Below are 25,708 nucleotides of genomic sequence, written 5' to 3' on the forward strand. Positions count from 1 at the left end.
ATCCATCATCCATCATCCATCCATCATCCATCCATCCATCATCCATCCATCATCCATCCATCATCCATCCATCATCCATCATCCATCCATCCATCATCCATCATCCATCCATCCATCATCCATCCATCCATCATCCATCCACCATCCATCATCCATCCACCATCCATCATCCATCCATCCACCATCCATCCATCCATCATCCATCCATCCATCATCCATTTATCAGGATAACACATCCTTTCCCCACTTCCAGCTTCATGCTAAACCTGCTCTTCTCCTGTCACATTACCAACTTAAAGCGCTGGTTTGAACTTTTTTTTTGTGATTTACACATTCTTTTGATGATTTCCAAATAGAATCCTTGTCATTTAGCTTTCTAACCAGCATATCATCCAGCCAGTCTCCTGTAACTCCTGGACTACTAAATCATCTACATGGCTATGCTGATGAGACAAAAAATGATGGTACAGAAAATCACTTAGAAATTCCATCCTCCACAATATTTTAAATGTCTTCTGTATTATTCTTAATTAGTAAGTTGCTTAATAATACTGTCTTGACATAGTCCTGTGAGGAATTATAGGAATTAACCTGAGCTATTATAATGCACAATTTTCCTTGTCAGAACACAAGTCTTACTCTCTCTGTGCCACGTGTTTTGGGCCAGCACAGACCCAGGCCCTGCCCAAGAAAAGCTTTGGCTCCATGGTGGGACAGGGTTATTAGCCATGTCTCGCCAATGAAACTTCAGCCTTTGTCTTTCTTCTTCATTTGTACACAAAGAATTCAAACAATGATGCTACAGCAGAATCCCAGGATCTTATTTTGTGTACAAGGAAAGCTGTGGGTTACAATGTGTTCCTCCATACTGGGAGAGCTTTTGCTTTAAATATGACCTTGTACTCCTGTGATTCTATCCCCATGGATACAGATCTCTTTCATTTGTATGCTCCAGGTGAATGGATGGTTCCCTAATAGTGTTAATGTTTGTTATTAACTTTTAATAACCTCCATGATTCAATTAATTTGACATTTCCATTAGACAGTTGTGTCTGTTCTTTCTTTTCACTCTGAGTCCAGATCTTTGAGTTAAAGCTGCAAATGGATGCAGCTTCAATAAATGACATTTGCTTTAAAATGGGGCTCCCATCTGGTTCTAGAGTTTCTCAAAAGCTGGAAATGCTCCACTGAATTTCTGATTGCAGCAATTACTGAAGGGAAAAACCAGGCTCCACTTTTACATCCAGCCTCTCCTGGAGTCTCCTTATCTGTCTGTCTGTCTCTCTGTGTGTCCATGTACATGTATCTCTACAGGTTTGATTCAGACTCAGTCCCTGATTTCTTTATGTAATACATTTGGCAGGGAGTTGGTCTGGTTTCACAAGAGCTTTAATAATATAACCAAAGCAACCATGCCAGGCTGCATAAATGGAATTTCAGCAAGTACATCTGAACAGAACCTCTTCACCAAATTGTTTTTCTGTAATTGAAAAAATGTCTTTCAAATGGAACCACTTAGCATAGCTCTGAACTCTGTCCAGGATGGTCATAAACTGCTGCTCACTGGCTAAGGCCCAAGATTTTAACATCAGATACAAATGCAGTAGCAGATGCCAATACTGCCAACACTGAAATCTGGCCTGATGAGCTCCGTTTTAAAAGGTTTGTTTCTTTGTTCTCATTTCTGCTTGTAAAATCAAGGAGTGCAATGAAAGCAGAGCTCAAATGAAATATTATTTGGGAAAACTCAGCCTGAAAACTCTCTCCAAGCCAGGCTTCTGGTCTGCCACAATCTTATTCCAAATAACCCAAATGGCTTGTGATGGAGCTTTCTCCAGAATTCCATATTTTTTATGATCATTAAACAGGTCAGGAGCTTCAGTATGAGCTTCAATCATTTTCATCAAAGCATCCCAGATATACATCACTTCAGCACTTCTCCCCAGATGTCTGTAGTGAATCACCTTTAGCTTCTCACCACACCCCTTTCAATGGTCTCCATTCCCCAGCTGCACCAATTCAAACTTCTTTCTCCAAAGACATCTTACTCCTTCAGGTATTTCATCTTCCCCATTCCACCTGTTTAGCTTTTAGTGTCTCACTTCCTGATTCACCCAGCAGTCTTTACACCCAAAAGCTCTACAATCCAAACATTGATGCTTTCTGCAAAAACACAGAAGATTTGAATGAGATCAATTGAAGCCACTGATGTAAAAAATAATGTTTAATGTTCTTCATGCTCTTGGTAATGGCTGTTGAGAGAACAGCCTTTCATGTGACTTACTGCAAATTCAGACATTTGAACAGCACAGACAGTGCAGAGGATTCACAGGTATAGAGGTGTGTCAGCAATGAGTCATGAAGTTAAGAGAGAGGGGAAAAATGCCTCTTGTATCAAACTGATTGTTCTTGTTTTAGCCCAACACCTCTGTAGGCAGCCACCTTTACCTTCACTCCATCCTCATCCTGGAGCCTTTCAACTCAGCCTGTCAGAATTACCTGGGGCACCAAAGTCTCAGCTTCTGCTGAAAGCTGTTTCCATTTGGCATCTAGCCCTCAATTATATTTCTGGGTAGTACCCCTGGTGCACTAAGAACTGCCCCATTCCCATTCCATGAGCAATGCTTCCTTGGAAAGATGAACCACTGGCCTGTCCTAGACATCAAACAAACAAACAAACAAACAAACAAACAAACAAACAAAGGACTTTGGTGCCTTGCAGCTGGTAATCAAGTAGAAAAGAAATGGAAGTTCCAAAAAAGGATCCTTTTCCTAAGGAAAATCCCTGTTCCTGAGTTAGTATGTCTGGGATAACAAGGATGAGAATTCCAACAGACAGATGATGAGGACTAGAAATAATTTGATATTATCTGTTTCTCTATCCCTACTGTTGGAGTAGTTTGTTTCTTACAATTTTTGTTTTATGCCACAACAGATCATGTGTAAATTACTGATTAAACCTGAGGTCTTCAAGACATGAAGTATTTGTTACATCTAGTATGAGAAAGTCATTTAACTCCTAGAATCTACTGATTAACATATAATTCATGTGATTCCTTTTATTGTTAGAAATACAGTTTAATTTAAAGATAATCTTCTAATCCGCTGTATTAAAAAGCAATTATGGCAAGAGTGCATTAACTAAGAATCAGTTGCCAGAGACACAACAGATCCAGGACTTTATTACAACACACTCATGTGGAGGTGACTGAACAACTGGGGAGGGCATCACTTAATCCACTTAATTATTTAATGCAACAGGATTTAATTTGCTAATGAAATTAATGGAATTGTTGGATACTGATCACAGGCTGGCTTATACACGCCCACCATGGCATCAGGGAAACTCCTCCTTCTGTTTGCAGATATTGGGGGTGAAGGGCTTGTGTGCAGCACCAACATTGAGCAAGGCTTCCCAGAAAACTTTGAAATGGAATTTAGAAACTGAGATGCAGAAGGGGGAAGCCTGTAATCAAGCCATCCTGTGCACAGCACCACAAAGCTGGTGGCCTGTGTGAGATGCACTGATACATTTAAGGAAAGGTGGAATCCTTAAGTGTAAAGTTTTAGAGAGAAGGATAGAATATCTTCTCAATGAAGGAAATGAGGGAAAAAAAACCCAAAGAGAAGCCCACACAGACTTAACTCCATTATTTTGGATGCTAAAGAGAGATTCTACTTAAAAATTAAAATCACATTTCCCTTAGTACCCAAATATCAATAATTCAAATACTTAAGTCAGCGAAAATGGTAGAGTATTGGATCTGCATGAACAGAAGAAGTCAATGGCACATTCAGGATTAGTACTTGAATCTGCTTCTCAGAACATCTCCTTTTGAAATTCTCTTTGTGCTACATGGATCAGTTCCCATCACTCTGGCTGCCTCAATAGGATGAGTAGAGTAAGACTTTAATTCCCCTGAAAGACCCAGGTATATTACAAATTATTAGCATCCTCCACTGCCTGTATATGAAATTCATACACCTATTTGTCTTCTGCACAATTGTATTTCAATCTTGATTTCATTGGTAACTTGTACTGTATTTGGATTAATTATTTAGTGAAAATGAACATCGTTATGTGTGGCAAAGATGAAAAGCTTAGCAATGGAGAAGAAGAATTTCCTTGTTGAGGGAATTGTAGTCACTGCCTCTCTGGGTGTATTATGAGTGCATAAATGATTAACTCTTCTTCACCTCTATCTGAGGTAAACCAATGCCCCCTTTTTGCTGTCCTCAAGCTGCAAGCTTTAGGTGCTCTGAAAACAGATTATGGCCTCTGCAGCTTTATATTATTTATTGATATTAGCTGCATCTTGCTAATCTGCCCCACACAAAGAGAGAAGCTTCCTTGTTTCAAAGTCAGATTTATCTGGAGAGCTGTTTCCAGATTGTTTAAAAGTCTGGCTAAGTTTGAAATAATTAAAAGAAATGCAGCCTGAGTAGAGATTTGTTCGTGTACAGTAATGATTGTTTCTTAAACTTCAGCTCACTGTGGTTTTATAGCAAAGGCAAGTATAGAAAACCTGAAACCATCTCATATTAATGTGGTTTTAATTTGGCTTGCTCTTTCACTAGCAAATTAACAAAATACAGGCAATATTAAAGAAGCAAACCATGATTAAGTGACTTGAGGCTACACAGGGGCTGAGCAGGAAACAGCAAGAAGAGAGACAAGACTGCAATGGGACAAATCCCTTTCTGGATGAAGCCAGCTATTTTTTTTTCTTGATGAACGCCCCACAACATTGTGGCTATGAACACTTAACAGCTAAGGATGTAATAAAAAAAAAAAATAAGCAAAGAAACAGGAAAAAAGAGAAAGAGTAGGTGATGATAAGTGTTTGTAGGAGGAGGAACAACTGACTGGTTCAAAACAACCAGGTGGAAAGTGGAGGGAGAACAGGGTGAGCTCTGTGTAGGTGGACCCCAAATGGACCCCAAATTCTTGGTACAATCTCTTTAGCTGTCTGTGGGACTCACTGGGTGGGGAGAATGGTTAGTGAAAATAGGAATGCCATTGCTTACTGGTTTTGTATTTTTAATGGTGTAGCTGCTGTCCATCATGTGATCACCCATCCCATCTCTTCCCTTTCTTCCCTCTTTTCTCCTTCTGTCTGCTGTGTGAAAATCACCACCGTGGAAGAAGATTTGGAGTGAGCAGCAGCAGAAGAGGAATTATGGAATATCTGAGCTATTGTCTCAGCAAACTGAAATGTTACTGGTTCATGGCTCGTACAATCAGCCACTTGCAGAAGCAGAGGGTGCTCTGCTAACCATGTGCCTGGGAACAATCCAGGGAATGTGCCACAGGGAAAAGGAAAGATCCAAATGACAGTCCCTGGAATCACCCATGGGGGACAGAGGGCTGGCAATCCTCCAGAGACAATGGATAATTCCCACTGCCTTGCATTTCTGGAGTAGAATGAGAAACTGCATTTCTGCTGATAGGTACTGAGCATTAGAAAAGCAGCTAAGCAGAATTTCCAGAGCTAGGAAAAGCAGCTTCCCAAGTAAGCACAATGATACCCTGAGATGAACTGTGGATGGGATTGCCATATGTTCTTGCCATCACTTCATGTGTCAGCATTCCCATTTCTCTCCCATCTCTTCTGCAATTTCAAGACAAAAGAAAGCTAAGGCAATGTTATGAACATATCCAACTTGCTCAAAGAACAGAGCTTTTCTCATCCTGTTAGTGTGTGAATTTGGGCTGCAATTCTGTTGCCTTGTTTGCACAGTCTGGGGCCATCCTGGGAAGAGTTACTAACACTTCTAAGGAAGAGTTATTCATTTAGCAGAGCAGGTAATTCACTGCTGAGCTGAACTGCTCAGGCAAGCTTTTGCTTCTCATGTGCTTATGCAGCTTATCTGTTACTCTTTGAAATCCACACATGAATCTTTCCCTGCATTCTCACCTATGGCTGGATTCCAAAATTCTGACATCAGAGGCAAATACCAAAATCGAGTCCTCCAAGTCAGCTCTCTCTGTTCCCACTACTGTTGAGCTCCAGATTTCTGATCTTAGAAAGGAGAATAAATATATGGTTCGTATTTGATTTATTTCTATGTTATTAAATCTTGCTTGTGCCTCACCCAGGTACAAGCAACAGTGTGAACTTATTTCATGCCACAATGGATCATGTCATCAAAAGTCATCATTCCCACTGGAAATATTGCAGTTGCTTGCAGGCTTGGGAGCATATGATATTCCTGACTCCAGATTCTGTGATGGGAATGAAATTCATTGTAAGCTGGTAATTACATCTGGTCCTATCTGTGAAGATGCAGGTGCTCAGAGACAAGCATGTCAATACTCTGTGTTTATACTTTTGCAAGATAGGAGAAATTCAATTTTATTCAGCTTTTTCCCAGTGACTTTCTGCAACTATGTATCAGTGGAACTTTATTTCACGTTTTATTTTAAAAATAAATTGCTTGGTGCACTATCAAGGATACTTATAATTTAAGAATAGAACCTATTAGGCTGTCACTCTTCCAGAGACACAGACCTTGGAGAGTCTGAAGAAGCAGTCTTTATGTGACAGTATAATAAGGATGTCAGGCCCCCTACCTCCTCCCCCAGTCTTCTTGAACGACACTTTCCCCAGCAGGGAAAATTAATACACTTCAAAAGTTACAGCGTGCCGGAAAACACACATCAGCCATCAGCATGATTTTCTAAAATGAAGCAGTGTGGAAACCACATTCTTAATCAACTTTCATAAACCAGCTCTCTTCCTTTGCTAAAAAAAAATTAAAAATAAAGTAAAATTTAAAAAAAATTGCTTCATAATGCTTTCAGTGTGTAGCATTAGATTTGCTAGTGAAGTGTGGAATCTTTTTCTTCTTATGTTATTAAATTTCAAAGACACGCTCCTTAGGGCTTGTCTTAAGTCTGTCAGCTGTGCTGCAAGGAAAGACTCTTAACAGCTGGACAGCTCCATCCTCCCCTTGGATCCCACCAGCAAATCCATGCCAATGGCAGCCCCTCTCCTCGATGCAGGCTCTCAGCAGCGTGCCAGGAGTGCTCCTATTCCATCTCATCTCGTCCCTGGCACCCCTGGCAGGTGTTGGTGTCACACAGGGGTCCCTCAGTGGGGCTGGATCACAGCCAGGAGTGCCTCACAAAGGTGGGAAACAGAAAAAAAGCCAGGGAATTGAACTATGGCAAAATAACGAAAGGAAAGAAAAGAGAATAAATATAGGGAAAAGAGAGATGAATATAAAGAGGAAGATGATAGAGGATTAAGGAATATGAATCAAGAAAATATTATGTCATCTGGAAGAGCAAACATGCTAGGAAAATAAATTCAGATAAGAGGAAACAATATGAAATAAACCAAAGAGTTACAACTATAAAATAAGAAGCAAAGTATCATTATTGATGTTCTCCTCCCTGCCAGAACCTTTTGTACCTTATTTCCTAAGGGTGTTTAGAGAGCTGTATATGCAGTGCTGCCCATGAGTGGGAAACAGGACAAACATCAGTTCAGGGAGAAAAGTGTGCAATTTTGGGAAGGTGAGAAGCTTCACTTTCTGGTACTTTTTACAAACTCAGTAGAAGTTCAAGGTACAGAGCAAGTTGAAAACAGATGTCCTTGACAATGATTCATGGCAACGAAAAGGGAACATATGCAAAGCCCCTTGATATTCATGTCACTGACCTGCCTGTGATCAGGGAACTATCAAAACTTTACCTGACAAACCATTTCCCCCATTAGCATCAGGCAAATGATGGAGAACCAAAAATGAGCTAGGAAATCCATGAACAATCCAAGAATCCAGAACTATATCCAGGACATGCCATGAAAGAGCTGAACCCACGTTGTGAGTCTTGCAAGTGAAATGGGAAGGTCTAGAATGGTGTTAAAAGAAATAAATCTGATTTACAATGTCCCAGAGCCAACTCAGAGGAACAAGACAACTGCAGCATCCTCCAAGGACTTTAAAATCCCATGGACTGAAGCAGAGCTGTCACTTAGAGGAATTTCAGAGGAACTGATCAGGGAAAACAAACACTGGCTCTGCACTGTGTTTGCTGCTGAGGAGGCAACTGGTGGTTGGTAGCAGTTTACAGCACTGCCAGTTTCCTGATTAGCTCCCTTAGAAATAAAACAAGCAGAGATGACAGATGATGATGTCCCTATCACTGAGCAATAGTTTTTGCTACACAAATCATGGTATTTTCTGTCTAGAGGAGGTAGCGTGGTTTTATCATTAAAGGAATTGCTGACAGCTTCTGTTATTAATGGTCCCAAAATGTGCCTCCTGCCATCTGTGATGGGCAAATGATAGAAGCAGGCAATGATTGGCTTGCTGAACTACACTTAATGAAAAAGCAGATTTTTTTTGGAAGCACAGATCTGTTTCTTAGTGGCCCTTAAGAAAGCTCTTGATATGAGTCATCTGCTTTGTGAAATGTAATTTCACAGGGAAGAGCCACGAATTTAAGGAGTACATAAGTTTGCACTTATGAATGTATTTTCATTATAAGCAAGTTTGGTGGGAATTGCATTTGCTGTCAGGACAGTAAACCAGAACCAGGGGGGTTTGGCAACCTGACTCTGAGGCAATGCTGGTACAGTTTCTGTTCATTTTCCTATAACTGCAGCTATGGAGGGGCACTGCTGGGGTTAAATATTTTGATTAATTTTCTTTGCTTTTGCAATTTAAGTGTGCATTTTTATTTTTTTTCCCTAGAAGGGTATGTTAGTTTACAAAACTGGGGCTATGTTGGCAGTCCCAGATTTCTTGCATCAGCTGTTCAAAAATTTCAAAGAATCGCCTTGAAAAACAGAGCAAGCTGAAAAATGGCTTGGTTGGTTTGTGGTTTTTTTTAATAAATCAACAGAAACCAACTGACTTAGTGTTTTATGATTGCTCTGAGCATTTCTATGAGCACAATGGAAAGGAAAAATCCATACAGGACTGAATTTCACCAACTGGTCAAGTGCCAACAAAGGTGGCTTTGCTGGCAGGCAAGTTAGATCTCCAATTTATCCAACGTAATGAACACATATTCCCTTTTTATTCTAAACTGAAATGATAATTTATTTCTGAATAGAAAAGTTTCTCAATCCTCTAATATACAGTCCACTAAACACACAGACCTTATAAAGCTGTAGAAGAGCCACAATGAGGTTCTAGCCATGCTAAAAGTTGTGTCTTTATTGAAATCTTCAGGCACAGCATTGCAAGCTGGATTTGCATCTGTTCTGATTTGGCTGTCCTCAGAATAAGCATTAGAGAAACTTTCTCTGGAATAGAAATAGATGAACATCAAACTTTTCTAAAATAAAAAGAAAGGGAGTCTTTGAAAGCAAAGATGAAGAAAGGTGTTCACTTTTTTCCTTCCTCAAGAAAACAATGCAAACAGAAATATTTTTATCTGTTTATGATGGAAGGATAAAAACATCACTTTAGGGTCAAGTACAGGACACAAAAGTGAACTGCTGATATTGCAGGAAATCCTGCCATCAGTTGCAGCAGCTTGCACTCAAAAGAGAGACCTTTTCTTGAATTACATTATGCTATTCATTTTTCAAGGAAAAGTTAGTGGGGGCAAGACTTGCTATGCAAAAATCCCCGTAGGGCATAATCAGTTTTTGTTCTGATAGACTGTGACCCAGGAAAGAGCTGAGAACAAGGGGGGTGAGGGGCAGGAAAGGCAGCATAGCTGTAAATGCTGCCTGAAACAAGCTCAATCTCCTTCTAGCACTTCTACCACAGCATTTGCATACCATGTTGTTTTCATCATGAGTAATTACTCATGTAAAAACAAAAACAACTCATGTGGCAGGATAAGAACTGTAATAAAGAAATCAGTAAAACCATCAGACGATGTCTATTAAGATCAGATTTAAAAGGGTCATTCTTTTAATTTTAATATTGCCAACATAAAGCATAATTTAATGCAAAAAAAAGCCCAGCTTTTATTTAGGCAGTTACCCTACTGGATGTCTATCATAGTAAAAAAAAAAAACAACAAAAAAAAACCCCAAAAGAAGATCAGTATCTGTATTTAACTTTTCTAGTCCTGTATTAATTTAAAAGCCCATTTGCTGAGCCCATCCTGGGGGAGGAGATGAATCTTTGGGGTGGATCTTTAATTTTAGGATCTAATCATAGGATCCCAGAAGGGTTTGGGTTGGAAAGGACCTTAAAGCTCATCTCATTCCACCTGGTGCCATTGCCAGGGACACCTCCCACTGTACCAGGTTGCCCCAAACCCTGTTCAGCCTGGCAGAAGATGTCCTGTGTTGTCCCAGAAGGATCCCTCTGCTTGAGACCTCATCCTCATCCCAGGCACTCAGTGATGAGCAGATGTCATCCCATCCCATCCCATGTCTGTTTGCAGAGACTCAGTTCTTCCATCAGCACAATTCTGATCTTCAGCAAGGTCACACCAGGGTAATTAAGGAGGAGAATCCACCCCTGATCCCTCTCTTGGTGTGTCTCAGCTGTCAGACACACAGACACGGATCAGAAAGCCAAGGCCTCCCTCCCAAGGGAAAAAAGGCAAAGTGCTGCTGCACAGCCAGGGCAGCACCAGAAGCAGCACAGGAGATAAGAGAAGGGAGAGGTCAAGTTTGTGCCTATTGGCCTTCATTTACATTTAGTAACTTTGTATCTGAGCAGAAAGCCAGCTGCAGAATACTTGGGAGAAAATCACTGCAAGGCAGATTTGCTCACAGTTCTCATCTTGGTCAGTGTCCTTTTGCACTCAAAATTCCCATTAACTTGTGCATTTGAAACAGGATTATACAGAAATTTGCCCAGCATCCTCAATATCTATTTACTTAGATACCAGAATAAAAACCAGTCAGTCACTGAATACTGCTCTGTGAAGACACCTCAAAAACACAACCCAAATTCTCATTTGATATTTGAAATTTTGTGTCCACACTGGGAAAGTGGGAGGTTTCACAGGGAATTTTGAACTATTACTACTTTCAGGTTGATAGGGGGTGGGAATAAATGATGTTTAAGATCCCTTCTAACCCAAACTGGATTGCATTCTGCGATTCTATGATCCATCCATCCAAATATTTCAGGGAAGAGCTGTGTCTGTGATAGCTGCAGACCAAGGAGGCTGTGCAAGACCTGTCATTGCCAAGGGATTTATGTCCCTTGGCAGCAGCTGCTGTGGTCACTGACAGGATGTGCTGGGGAGGGATGTGAGTGCCTTTCCCTTCTGCTGGGGCGCTGCAGAGACTCGTCAGGTGCTCCAAAGGCTCTGCAGGAAGCTGCCAGACAGAAGATTGTATCTTATTCAAATGGCCATGAACCCCACGTGGGGACAGAGAGAAAAACATGGCCAGGGAAGACATGGACAAGGTAAATAATTAACAAAGCACAATGCTGAGGAAATGAAGGTTCAGAGAAAGCAGCAGAAACCCGTGCGCTCGCTGGAATGAGAAGTGTGACATATAAATGACCCTGAAAGATTCTAGGAGCTGTCAAGGCAGGCATGCTGTTACAGCATTTAAGGGATTTCAGCCCTCGTGCTTCAGGCCATAAGGCAGTGGCACCTGCCTGAGGTTGGCCAGAACCACGCTCCCCCCTGCCACATTATTGCTGAATTGTCCATTATAGGGGCTTTAAACCATTTTCTGAAGCATCTGCTCTTGGCTCCTGTTAAAGGCAAGGCACCTTTGCAGCTCCAGATGAACCATTGCTCTGATGTGTTATGACAACTCCTCTGGTACCACAAATGTCTAGATTAAACTCCATTTTCATTTCTGCTAAATGGCTCACTTTACAAAAATATCTCCTGGAAATACTTGGTGGAAAAAAGAAAGGACAGTAACCTGAATATCTTGCCACTATGATAATTAAAATATAATATTAAGGGCTTTGCCTAGAAATTATTTTAATTGGAATTGTGTTATACTGTGCAGTGTAATGACAAACCATAGGTATTCCCAGTCAATTGATAAGCCATCACACTGGATGCAGGAGATTAGTTTGATGCCTGTTTAGTTACTCTGATAGCTGCTGTGACAAACCCTCTGAAAGGTGAGCCTGGATTGCAGCAGTCCTTGAAAGTAAAGAAAACATTAACTAGAAAGCCAGGACAAATTTAGCAAGGCTGACAGTGCCAAAAGAGTTCCTTGTGAGAACAATGAAAAATTATCCCTGGGGTTTAAGCTAAAAAAGGCCACTGAATGATTTCCGAAAAAGTGGAAACTCTTTTGATTTTAAATCCTTGTAAAGCAAAGTCAAGTTGAAGCTGTCACTGTAATCTGAATGGAAGTTTCATTTCAAATCCCTCACAGCCTATAATGTTCTGATTTTAAAGGTTAAACAAGCAGCAGAAGCACAAGTTTATTAACCCTTGTCTTCCCCTCTCCCAAACCCCAGACCAACTAAACATAAGCCAGCTAAACTAGCTGGAGGCCAAATTTAACTTTGTAGCTGACAGCTGGTGGAAACACTGATGGAGGAGAAGGGAGAGCAAGAAAACAGGAGCTCTACCAAGATGAGAAATGATGTCTTGGAAGATGATGTTCTTACTAAACTCCTGGAATCAGCTGCTTCATGAAGGAGAGATGGAGAAGTAAAAGTTCTCCTTGGAGCACTTTAACAGACACAAACATAAGGAAAATGTCTTGTTCCTCTTTGCCAGTCTGATGTGTCAGAATGAACAATTCCCAGTCCAAATCAGTCTCCTCCTCCTACTTTATCAAAATACTTTGTTTTACAACATGCTGCCCACGATCATTTACAGCTCTCCTGAGTCCTTTTTTTTCCCCTGTAAAACCTGGGAGACACATCTCTCTTCCCTCCAGAAGAGGGAGGACTTATGCTAATTAAATTGATTTCCCTTTAGGAAGAGGGAATGTTCTTCTCTACTGGTGTTTTCATTACAGCATTACAAGCTCTCCTCTTCTGCACAAAGCAAGAAACACAAATGACCTTTTCCATGTACAAGAGAATTGCTGGGCAGCAGGGATAAAGATCCACAGGGTTGGAAAGGTACACAGGACATACAGAGAGGGAGGAGGAAATATTTCACTCTAAGTAAGGGTATAAAAATTCTCAGTATGTGAATTTTTTTATGGGCTCCCAGCAAAGGAATGGCTTCCAAGTAGCTATCCATAAGTGAAAAGTTAAGCATCATCACATTGAGATAGACCTGTTACTGCTCTGCCTTTATTATTTACTTCCTTGACAGCTGCCACTCTCTTTTTTCAAGGCAGTCACTCACTGGCATCCAGCTTCTCTCTTGATTTACATCTCTAAATCTGTGTCACATGAAGTTGAATGACTGCATGGCAAAGTCCTGGAGATCTGATGGCTTCACATCTCTTGTCAGCCTGACCCATTTCCCTCTTCTGCAGGGGAAGGGCTGTGCAATAAGAGGAACATCACAAAACCATTGCTCTTCAGCCCTGAGAAAGGAATGAAGCTTTTCTCAGAGATCTGAGGGTGAACATGGCATCCATCCCAGGCAGGTCTCCTGCTCAGGGAGATTCATGGATTTGCCATCAATAAAAAGAGGCAAATTGACTTGATTTGGCCCAATTCTTTCCCCCCAGGTGCTCTCCCTAAGGAATGACTGAATAAAGAGGATTGACCTCTGCAAGATACCTCAGTTTTGGGTAAGAAAATGCTGGGTTCTGCATGACCCAATTTACACAAGTTTCTTATCCAGAGCTCTGGGCACCTTCAGCATCTCAGTCTAAATAACCAGAAACCACAGCCACAACAGAAGGGCCAACAGCATAGAAATACTTCCCAGAAGACTTCAACACCCTTCATTCCAGCTGAGAACTCTTGAGAAATATGCTGTTTTAAGCTGGCTAACATTGTCAAATCAAATCTTAAGGAATGAAAGTGTTGATATATGATGTCCCAGGAAGGTTTAAGGTTCAAAATGATACATTTGAGTGGATCTGTGTTGGGACAGGAAACAGTGAGATACACAGGGCAGTGTCTGCACTCTTTTTGCAAGAGGCAAGAGGCAGAAAACAGAATTATCAACACCACCTTGCATAGGGGGATCCCCAGTATTTTGAGCTCCATGAAGAGTATGTTGGAAATCTCATCCCATCAAGCCTTTAAGATCCTGTAATATACCTTTGGTTAAACCTCATGTTTGCCATTGGGGAAGCACAGCTGCAGCACTGTTTCTGTGCCTGTAACCATTCGTAATTAGGGAGTTTTTGTACAGAATAGAGATTTTCTGGATTTTGTGACCAAGCTGACCGGAACAGCAAAGGGGGTAAGAGAAGGGAGTACAAGTTCCACGAAGTGATGAGGAGGAGAAGTGATGCTGACAATCATAACCTGACCTAAAGGAGCAATCACACAGCCCTGGACACAAGAGAGAAGCCTCAGGATGTGCCAGGAGGCCTGGAGCCAACTGCTCTGGGAGCAAGGTGCCCTTGCATCTGCCTAAAGCATACCCCTCATGTGAGTCTGCTCCAAAATATCCTCCAGCTGAAATAACTTATCTCTCACTGAGGACATCCCTTCACTCTTACTGCTGAAAAAACCATTTCCATTAGAAATGCAGAGCCAACAGTCAAATGTCAAAAAAGGGTTATTTACATCACAAGAAGCAATTCCACATCACTTGAAATTTTCTGTCTGCATTTTGTCTAATGTCCTGGAATTGGAGCTGGTAAATTAGGTTAGAATCCTGTCCATTGACTGCAGAACTACTCATAATTTAATCTCCCTAATAACATTAAGAGTGCAGTAAGATTCTTCCAAACTAAGGGTAGGATGATCTATTAGCATTTCAAGTGTGTTTTCATGCAGGGTGACTGATAATAATATAAGCAAATTTTATAAAGTATGAGTAGTTTCAATACATTATTTACTGAAACCTGAAAATAGAATCACTGCTTCACCAAAGGTACAGTTCAGGCTTTTTAGGAGCCTTCTGCAGGATTTATTAGAGATTAAATTAAAAATTTTATATAAGGAATTATAAACTCTTGGGAATACACTCTTCTGAAATAGAAGGATACAATTCTTCCAAAGGATGTCTGACCTCCACAGGTGAAGCCACTTGCATTTAAAATGCAGCTGTGTGTTGGAATCAATGTGCACAAGTAAATATTAAAGAACAGTGAAAATGAGTCAGGAATTAGCATTATTATTATTATTATTAATTATTATATTTATTATAATTATTATTATGGGATATAGGTATAAGTTTTTAAATTAGTTGGTTCCAGGAGTTATGGTCCCACAAGAGAAAAATAAGCAAATGAGTTAGATTAGTTATAGTTAGATTTAGGATGAGGACTAAAGCACAGGTTTTAATTTTCATGTGGTCTCAAATATTCATATTTAAAGTACATGAAAAAATCTGTCCAGAAAACAAAATCCACAGCTTTACAATGGAAATTTCACATGGAGAAATACAAAAATGAGTCCTAAAATGTTTGAAAGAAAAAGTCAACTCCCTTTTTCAGCTATTTCCACCTCTTAATGTCTTAGTTACCTTAGCAATAGCTGAGCTTTTCTAATCCAGGCTAAGAAAGAGTCCAGGATTGATGAACTTAAGCAGTGTTTGTGGCTCTGCTGGCAGCCCTCAGGCCCCACTGAGGGCAGAAGGAGATGAGCAGGCAGTCAGGAGTGATAGCCCTTCTCCTATAACCTCCAGTTTTCCAGACAGACAAAACATCTCACAGAGTTGTAAGATCTGGGTCTGGGATGATTTTTGAGGCCACAAAGACTCTGAAAGTCATTTTTCTATTCTTTATAATGGTATAAAAAAGGGACAGTAGCAATAGTAGTGCTATAAAATGACTTTGTGAAGAATCTCCCCTGATCTTCACACTCCAGACTCTCTGTCACAAGCACAAGTCTAATGTTTTCATTCATCATCTCAGCCTAGATAAAAATGATCCATTTTTTGAGGAGCTTATTGTCTTTGGATTACTTCTTCTAAACACAGAGCCTTATCTATTCAAGGTGGATGCCTGGCTCCACCATGACCTTGTCAATCTCATTAAGTCTTGAATGAATTTTCTCAAATTTTCTTATCAATCAAGGTAATTGCTTCTTGCAGGAAATCCAATCTTCTGTTAACCACATCATTACCTGGTGATAGAAGTTCTCAAACTCTCTGTAAGCTGGAATCATTCAAATTACCCAAGAGAACAGAGAAGCCTAAATTCATAAAAATCCCCACAGGTCATTTCCATTTCAGCAACTATTCCACAGTGTGTCAAGTACTTTGAAATATTTCTAAGAATTAAAAATATTTTCACATTGCAATTTTACATCAGGCTTTGGAGTCAGAAGATGACACTATCCTTGCAAAGGCTGTGTAAGATGAGAAAGGAAAAGAGGGAATTACAAAAAAACTTCTAGAAGAAAGGGGATTTTTAGCAGGGATCTGAAGAGTACAGTAGATAAAAGCTTAAGAATATAAGGAAGTCACACAGATGGGGCAAAAGGTCCTTTCAGCCTAAAGCCTCCCTAGCTGGGAGAGAGTGTGAAAACAGGGATGCAGTGATCCCTCCTCAGAGCAGCTCCCTGACCATCAGCAGCTTTCCTCAGCCAGGGCAGCCCTGTTAAAATTTAACAGCCCACACTGGATTTTTCTGTTGTGATTCCACCCAGCTGATTTGAACCTACAGAAGCTTTTAGCACATCCAGTATCTCCCTCTCTATTTTAGCCACCAGTGGCTTGGATTCCATGCTAATTCAGGCCACAGAGAACTTAACTTTGAAATACAGGAATGTAATTAAGAAGAAAGGTTTGGGGAGGGCTGGAAGCAAGTAAGGAAACTTGCTCTTCTGTTAATACAGATCATAGACAGATTTACCAAGAGGTGCCCTACTTTCAGAGAGACTGCATGAGTTTTTCTCCTATTGACACAACAGCAAGTGCTGGGGAGACTGGTGCTGTGTGCTAATAATTCTGAGCTTTTATAAATCAAAAATATTTATTTCACAGGCAAAAATAAATTAGTGTCTCCAGTACCAATTCATATTTTTTTTTAAAAAAAAATTTACAGCTCTCATCTTTATTTTCAGTATTTGAGAAGAGAATATATTAATATAGAGATTTGTTTTATCCTCTCTCCTAAGGATCCAAGCAGGCATCCTTGTCCCTGTTAAGTTTGTAGGAATGCCCTCATTGCATTCAGTGTGGCCAAGGTATTGCTAATGGTGTGTGAATCTGTTTCAGGTCCCTGAACAAAATCAGTAAATTCCTCCTCATGTACAATTCTGTGACACTGTTTATTCTGTGAAATCTCATGTGATTAAGCACACAAACAAATGTATGCTTTAAGTAAATCCCATAACTGTGTAGCTTTATGTATCCATTACAAACTTTAATGTAAGAAAGTATGCAATCCAGCCAGCCTCCTGAATGCTTCCCAGTTCACCCAGTAAGCAGTGACACGAATGGTGGGGACACAGACATTCTCTGTGGAGGAACAATTCACACTCCTTCCTAAAAGTGGCTGGGCAATACTGAGTTACAACACAGAGCTGCCACAGAGACTCTTCCAGAGGATGTGTGTGAAGCCACCTCCTGGAGCTGTCTCGGTGTCCAGAAGGACCAGGCTGATCCTGCTGAGCAGAGGTGTCCACAGCCTGGAGACAATGTGGGATTTCACTGCTTTGGGAGAATTACAGCTGGAGTCTTCTGGAAAAGGCTCAGAACAGACCTAAGGCAGACCTGGGAGCTAAGGCAAACTCTGGTGTGAAGAGGGAAGTTATTTTCCCTCTTGCAATGCCCATCTGGAACTGCACTTGTCCAGTGCCCTGGGGCTCTCCCCATCACCAGTGGGATCTTGGCACATCCAGATCCAGACCCCAGCTCTGGAAAGCTGCTGCACTGTGATTACAATCCAAGTTGTGGTATCCCCTTCCCCTTCCCCCAGCAGTAACACTGGCTGTGGCTGAAACAGAATAATGACTTTTATGAAGGCTTCTGTAGACAGATCACTGAGGAGAACAGAAGCTCTGTTATCACCAGAGAATTGCAGCTCTGTGCTCAAGGACACAGGAACGAGAAAATTACTGTGATTGTACCTTAGAGTTCACCTTAGACAAACACAAGGAGCACCAGGGACCCAAGGACACAGCAGGAGACACACGAGTGAGTGACACAAAGTCACCAGACACTTTATTTTCTGTTTCACCTGACCTAAATCTTTCCCTTTTATATCTCTTGCTCTGGACTCATAAGGAAGAGAAATGCTGCATTTCTGGATAGCCTGCACTTGCACAATGACTATATTTAAGCCTGAAAAAGATTTTGGTCTGACTGAAAAATTTCAAGACATGTTTTGCATTAAAAATAAGACAAAGGCAACCACAAGGTTTTCAGCTTTCAGAGGCAGAATTCAGTGCCAGTCTAAGGCAGAAAAGGAAGCCTTTCTACTTGCAAACTCCAAGGCAGCTCTGCAGAACCTGAGGAGTCCTTACAGGATTCATTTCATTACTATTCACCACGAGGAACCAATCATTGGCAATAAACTAAACCCAAGATAAACAGCAGATGGAAAAATCTGAATAAAGATCCCAAAATGCAATAAAGCAGCAGCTTCTCTTTTAAGTGTAAAGAAAAGATGATGTGGGTGCATAAGTGCCCAGAAGAGGGCTGCAGAATGAGTATGCCCAGACTTAAAGCTGTCTGTTCAGAGAAAGATTCCCAAATTACTGTTACATAGAAGATACAAAAGGAGCTTCATCCTTCTCTGTCCCCTTCTGTCTCTTGCTAAGAGCTGGGCTTCTCCTGAGCACACAAGTGTGAGCTCAGGGCTTTGGATGGCAGCAGCAAAAACCATCTCCTGCCACCAGCCTAAAAAGGGATTGAAGAGAGCCTGGCCTCCCAAACCCAGCTTAGTTTATGGAGTGGAAGCCTATAAAAGCTCCTTCTGGGGATGCTTAATCCAGTCTGACAGGCATCTCACACGCTTGCAATAATGACAGGATCTCAAGAAATTACATTATTATACAGTGAGAGCTTTATTTTATCAGTTTTTATTAGCCCTGTCTAAGAGCTGGTATCCCCCCAGGGACCTCAAATCAATGATCAGGTTCTATTCAGCGCCAAAGTGTATTTTTATATAGCTGAGATTAGGATCCCAATAAAGTGTCACACCATTTCTGTCTGCTAAGAACATACTGCTGACATTTAAGATTGGTTTATTAATATCTTAATTTTTTTAAAACTCCTATGGCAGTGTGTTTACAGATGCAGAATTCAACCTTTGCTTTAATTATCGATGAACACTGTTGCTACTTCTGTGTCTCGTATTTTTGGATGATAGACAGAACTCAAGCATTAAAAACATTCACTTGAAATTTCCTTATTCTAATGCTTAATGTTCTTTGTCTGTAGGTATGGAATTACCTGTAAAGCTAATTCCAAAGTAAAACTAATTATAAAATTATTGCTAAATAAATTATTGCTTCTTTGTTGCTCATGCATCATATAATTAATACCATGATGTGATCTAACATGTTAAGGAAATAAGAATTTGCCATCAGCAAGCTGAAAGAAATTTGTTTATTAGTTTACTGTGATTCAATTTATGAGAATGTGCTTCAGTGATCTTTGCAAAAGAACTTTAATTGGAAATGAATATCACAATCTATTTACCACACCACTAAACCCAGTCTGCTACAGTTAATTTAAACTACACCTGCTACTTAATTTCCCAGTAAGAGAAAAACTTTGAATTAATACAATAAGGAGCAGTTAGAAAGCAGGCCCAGTATGCCACTGTTGCAATCAGGGTGTTCCTTGCATGCCTTCATGCAATTTTGTGAGGAGCTGTGTGCAGAATTTACCTTCAGCCTGGATTCAGCCACTCTGCACTTTGATTGCCACTTTCAACATGCAAAGTCTTTGCCTGCAAGATCTAAAATCCACATCCAGCATGCACATTCAGAAAATATATTTCCATGCTTGGGACCAGGGATGCTCCTGCCCTAAAGCAAGAGCAAAAAACCCAAAGCTGTCTTTTCCATCTCTGTGTTCCCTGGAGAGTTAAACTGGGAAGAAGCCTCATGTGCTCCTGGAGAGGAGAATCAAGGAAGGAGACAGGGTGTAAAACCCTCATGGCCTGATCACTGCATTCAGGCAAGAGTCAGAGCAGTCCTGAAGGTCTTGGAGTCACTGGAAACTGGGTTGGAATCTTTTCCCAAGGACATACAGCGTATATGGCACTTTGGTGGGCAGGGGGTCCCTTTTAGGTGTCTGCCAGGGATGAAGAATGACCTGGATCCATGTATTGCAGTAATATTTCCAGGGAATTCAGGATAGCAGCCCCTCCTGCCAGCTGATGGGGAGAAAATACCTTGCCAGGTTCACCTGGCTCAAGGCAGGTCTGAGCCACAGCACCCCAGGGCTCAGCTCAGCAAGAACCCCCCACCTGGGCTAGGACTGGGAGGTTTTCCCCCAAATATTCATCACACAAGCAGCCCCCATCCCCCTTTTCCCATTTGTCACTGATTTCTGTGCAGCACTTTTATTTACTCTTGATTTAGTGAAGTTCCTTAACAGTGAGCATACTAAAAATACATATATATCCTGATATTTATCCTGATTAAAGAACAAGACTGCAGGGCAACACTGTAGTCTCCTTCATAAAGACTTTTCCAGTTTAACACAATGACTAATTAATAGGGTTCTTTTAACATGATTACCCTTTGTGTAATACTTGAAGAGATTCTAAAAAATTAATTCTTTTTCAGGTTATACTCGTATCATTATAATTTTTTATTAAAGACGTTCTGTGGGGTCAGCTTCTGACCCTGCATTTTGGAGAAATGGAACATATTAACTACTGCAGAGTTATCATAGATTTATCACATCAAGAAAAGCTGGTATTGCACAGCCTTAGTGGGAGCTTTGCCCTCTGGCTAGTCACACTGCCTCTGACACAATTATTTTTTTTCTCTAGAAACACTGATTTGTCAAAATTGAAACTGCTCTCCCAAATGAAGGGATTTCAGGTGATTTTCCAGACCTGGAAAAATACTGAGAAAAAATTAGGAATGACTAGAATGTTGCATCTGATTTCTTTGGGGTAAGAAATCTTAAAGAGAGGCTTGCATAAAACCACTTTTCATTAAGAAATATATGTTCAGGTCTATTTCCCAAAAGGTGACCTATAAAATGAAAAAGAGTGAAGATTTGTAAGGAGATGCTCTGAAAAGATCAAAAAGTAAATATTTTCACTGGCCACATGATTTTTTTCCCCTGCTCTCTGTGAATTTATGAAGACTGTCAGATATCAAGTGGGGATATCCTGGCAGGTTGGACATTGGAGTTTGGAACATCTGGAATAGTGAAAGGTCTCCTTGTCCATGGCAGGAGGTGGGACTGGATGGGCTTTAAGATCCCTTCCAACCATCCTGTGCTATTCTTACAGGAGGGCATGGATGGTTTCCTCTGAGTCTCACCTCTGTCCTGGGGCTTTTCAGGGAGTGCAGGAAAGGCAGGAGTGGTGCCAGCAGAGCCAGGCACTCAGGAGGGCAGGGATGTGCTGAGGATGGAGCAGCTCCGTGATGAGCTGCATCAGAGATGAAGCAAAGTCCTTTGCCAAGGCTCTTCTCCCTGACTTTCTGCATGGGCCTATGAGTTGGACCATTACATTACTGTTCCTGCTCCTAAATTGTTCCCTGTTGGCTTGTGAAAGTATGATTAATACTCTTCAAGACTCTGTTATTAATTCTTCATTACAGCATAGTCACACAAAAGACAAGGGGAATATTATGTCTGGCTTGTTGCACCTCACCAACCATTTCAATAAATATCTTAAAGAACAGAGGGTGTGCAGAGAATGAAGAGTAAGCAGGGACTGCTTACATTTTGCACTGCAAAATAGATCACCAATGTGTCTGATTTAATAAAAAAATAGTACAGAGCAGAGTTAAATCATAGAGCTGCATGTTGGAAGTAGGGTATTGTGAATGTGCCTTAATATATTCAGCACTGAGCTGGAGATGTATTATATATGTTATTTATTTTAGCTGAACAAAGGCAAAAAGGTGGCTTTTATATGCTATACTTTTCTAATAAATATGGTGGTTCCAAAACTAAATTATGACCAGTGTTAAAAATGAAGGGCACCCCAAACATGCAACCTGTATGTAAAGAATATCCTATGGAAAAAAAAAGAGTTAAAAGAATTCATCAGTGAATAAATACAGCACAGCATAATTACAGGCTCCTGTGTTTTTCAGCCAGGGTACAATCATACAGTTTACTCAAAAGTCTTCTAATAGCCTCTGGGTAAATACTGCATTTAGGAGAAAGCTTTGTATTGTGAGCTCTCTCCCCTCCCTGCCTGACACTCCAGACTCTTTAAATGTACTTTTGGGGAAAAGTCTGCACTTGAAAGGGGATGGAGCAGATTCTGGGAGAAATAATTGGCTTTTTTGAAGTTCTAGTTTTGACCATTCTCCCTTTCTCAGATCCTCCCCAAATCCAAATTCTGCTCATAGCTATTTCTCACTTGACTCTGACTGACCTTGGATCACATATGTTTTCACTAGGTCCAAAATTTATATATTTATTATCCTTCCCTGGCTCTTAAAAAGAAGAAAATATTAAGAATTAATTTATTCTAAGCTGCCACCCCACTGTGTTTAGTTAAGGCAATTTAGCAATTCAGTCACTTTAAAGAGACTGCACTACCATGGTGATCCAGATCACACATATTTAGTGCCACGTGTGCCCCCTTTCCCCCATTTTCTATCTCCTGGCAACATGGGAAGAGTAAAGGACCAATTCTGCAAAGTTCTCATTGTTATTCCTGATTTATAGGGAGGAGTAATTCTGAAGTAACGTGACATTCTGAGTGCAGCTCCATCTGTTAGTGCCAATTAATAGGGTTTCAGCTATTCTTCCATCAAGGAAAATGAGAGCTGGTCCTGTTAATATTTTCCCTGCAGGTTACAGATACTCATAAAAACACTGTCAGTTTTGGGAGATATATAAACATCTATATACAATACTTTGATTCTTTATTTTGAGACTTCTATGACACAGGAAATATTGGAAATCCAGTCAGAAAGATCTTTTATAGAGATTACTGACTTTAAAAGGACCCAAATAGAGTATCTTAAATCCATTTGTCATTGATACAGATGGATTTACCTTTTTCTTGCTTTGATCAATGGGAATTTGGTAGTTTGTGAGGGAGTTAAGCTTTCCAAAGCTCTCCAAAGGAAAAGAAAAAAAAAAGCAAAAAGAAAAAAAAAGAAAAAAAGGGAAAAAAAAATGCTACAGGTTGTGTTTGTGGAAGCACCAACTGGCAAGAATGATAAAATGTGACTGATTTCCTAAAGCATGAAATCAAAGCTTGCTTTGTTCAGAGCATTAGCACATTTTCTTTTGACTGCGTATTTATAATAGAAGGTCTCCTTTAAAAAAGGAGAGATAGAATAAAGCTATTGGGATTGAGATCATGGGGATATTGAATCAAACCCAGGTTCACCCAGTTAACCACTAACAGAGGTTTGTATTAAGATACATTTTAAAGCAGTCCTGGGATCTGAAAATAAACTGCCTAGATAAGAATCTGAACGGGCTCAAGAATACTGTTATTTTTATTAATGCAGGCAGAGAGGCTAATTCCAAGTGCAGGACTGGCCATGGATAAATCCAGTCTGCTCCCCCAACAGAAATGGCTTGCAGGGGACACACATTCTAATGAGAAGTGCTGCAGGTGAACACTCCTTAGGTGGCAATGAGATGTGAGCTTGCTCTCCAAACCCCACTCTCCTCCCCGTGCCTTGGCACTCCTAGGAGCCCTCAGTCACTCCTTTCTGTTGTGTACTTGCTGTCTCATTTCCCTCCTGCTCATCCTTTCCCTGCCTCAGCTCCTCTTTGTTCCCTTAGCAGTGGATTAAAGGTTATTTCCCTCTCCTTCATCACCAAACACGATGTGCAGCCTTTACCATCCCTGCTGTGGCATCCTGGCAGCTCCAAGCGCTGCTGTTGGAGGAGCAGCATCACTGCTGTGTTTATGGATGCACAATTCCCAGTGCCCAGGGAAGCAGCACTGCCAGGCTGAAGCAGGACAAGATGAAAGAGTCTTTCCAGAAGGAACAAGACCTCCTGACTTTTCCTTCCAGGCTATTGCATCATGACAATTTGAAAGTAAAAATTCAGGATTAAACTGTGCAAACATGAAAGACATGTTAGTTTGGATCTGCTACATTACATCTTTCAGGCTCCTCATTTCCTACATCCTCCTCTTGGATTTACCAGCTTTTCCACTTAGACTAAGCTGGTAAACTACAGGTTACAGTGTTCCAGATGAAGTTGCATGAGGAACATTGAAAAGAGCACTGATACTCCTTCACTTGTGTGTGTGTCCCCATTTGAGGGTGCTGAGGCCCTGGCACAGGTTGCCCAGAGAAGTTGTGGATTCTCCATCCCTGGAAGTATTCAAGGCCAGGTTGGATGGGGCTTGGAGCAACCTGGGATAGTGGGAGCCATGGCTCCAGAAACTCCATAAACTCCAGAACATGCAAGTATCTATATTATATATCATCTTAAACAAACCTTTAATCTTCATAAGCTCATGTGAGAACTCCTCCAGTCTCAAATCTCAAAGGTGAGGTACATCTCACCCCACATGACCTACCTACGGGTTATACTTGGGTTTTTTAAAAAAAAATTTTGGGATGAGATGAATCACTATTTAAAAAATAGGTCTTTATCTCTCCAGAGACCACATGGGGAGAAACTTCCAGATGATTAGAGTCAGCTGAGATGGAATCTTTCACAGATAGATGAACAAAGATGTACTAAGCAGAAAGATTTAATGGAATATTTTGCCTGATTCTCAGCTGAAATGCTAATTGGCTATTATTTGCAAACTACTGAATTGTTTAAATGTAGTTAAACAATAGAATGTAGTTAGAGAAGCAACTTCTATTTTACTTTGCTATTTCTGTTTTACTACTTAGCACTGATGTTCATTTGATAAATTTTGGAAAAGTCAAACATAAGTTGGAATTGCTTCTTAACACAAAGACATAACTTTTAATACTATTCTTTCTTATAAGATGCATGATTCACAGGAAAAATTTCTTTTGTAAGCAATAACCAGTTCAGTCTTAAATGACTGATCTTCATACTGCAAAATAATCTCTTCACATTCAATGTAAAAATCAAACCTAGCAGAGAAAAACACTGAGAAAATGTAGTTACAGCTGACATGAAAATATAAAAGAGATCCAACAGTATAAAATAAGCAATAGAGCTTTGATAAAGGAGTGTGGCAAACTTTATTTCTGCAATTCAGAAATATTCATTCATCATTCATTCATCAGATAGGTCTGGAGAAGCCTGCAGTGACATTCTGAATTTGGATTAACTGCACAGGTTTTGATCTGTCTCTTGCTACTTCACCCAGGACATGTACCAGGGAGGGTTTTCATACAACTCAAATGAACACACAGGATAGAGAAAGAGAAGAAAACGCTGTTTCAAAAATCAGATGTGAACAGATACACAGACTATGAAAGTTTGGATTCATATTGCATATCCTGTGTCTGAAAAGATGTAACTTAGAGATTCAAAGCAACTCCAGTTACATCTGCAGGAATATGCTAAATTTGTTACTTTACTCACACTGTGTAGCAATGCATCTGAACAGCTTGGGCCACAGTGTGCCCCAGCCAAACTGCCTGTAGAGCTTCTCATCAGACCCTCTGCAATTTGCCAAGGCTGCTGACACATAGACTCTTCTAAAAT

General features: G+C 40.5%; 1 protein-coding gene across 3 annotated transcripts in view; it reads right to left on the reverse strand.

Moving 5' to 3' along the window:
• SPAG16 (sperm associated antigen 16) overlaps positions 1-25,708 on the reverse strand; it is a 359,993-nt gene that overhangs the window by 15,119 nt on the left and 319,166 nt on the right. The window lies entirely within an intron of this gene.

The sequence above is a fragment of the Parus major genome, chromosome 7, assembly GCF_001522545.3.
Source record: "Parus major isolate Abel chromosome 7, Parus_major1.1, whole genome shotgun sequence".
In the NCBI taxonomy this organism is placed as follows: Eukaryota; Metazoa; Chordata; class Aves; order Passeriformes; family Paridae; genus Parus; species Parus major.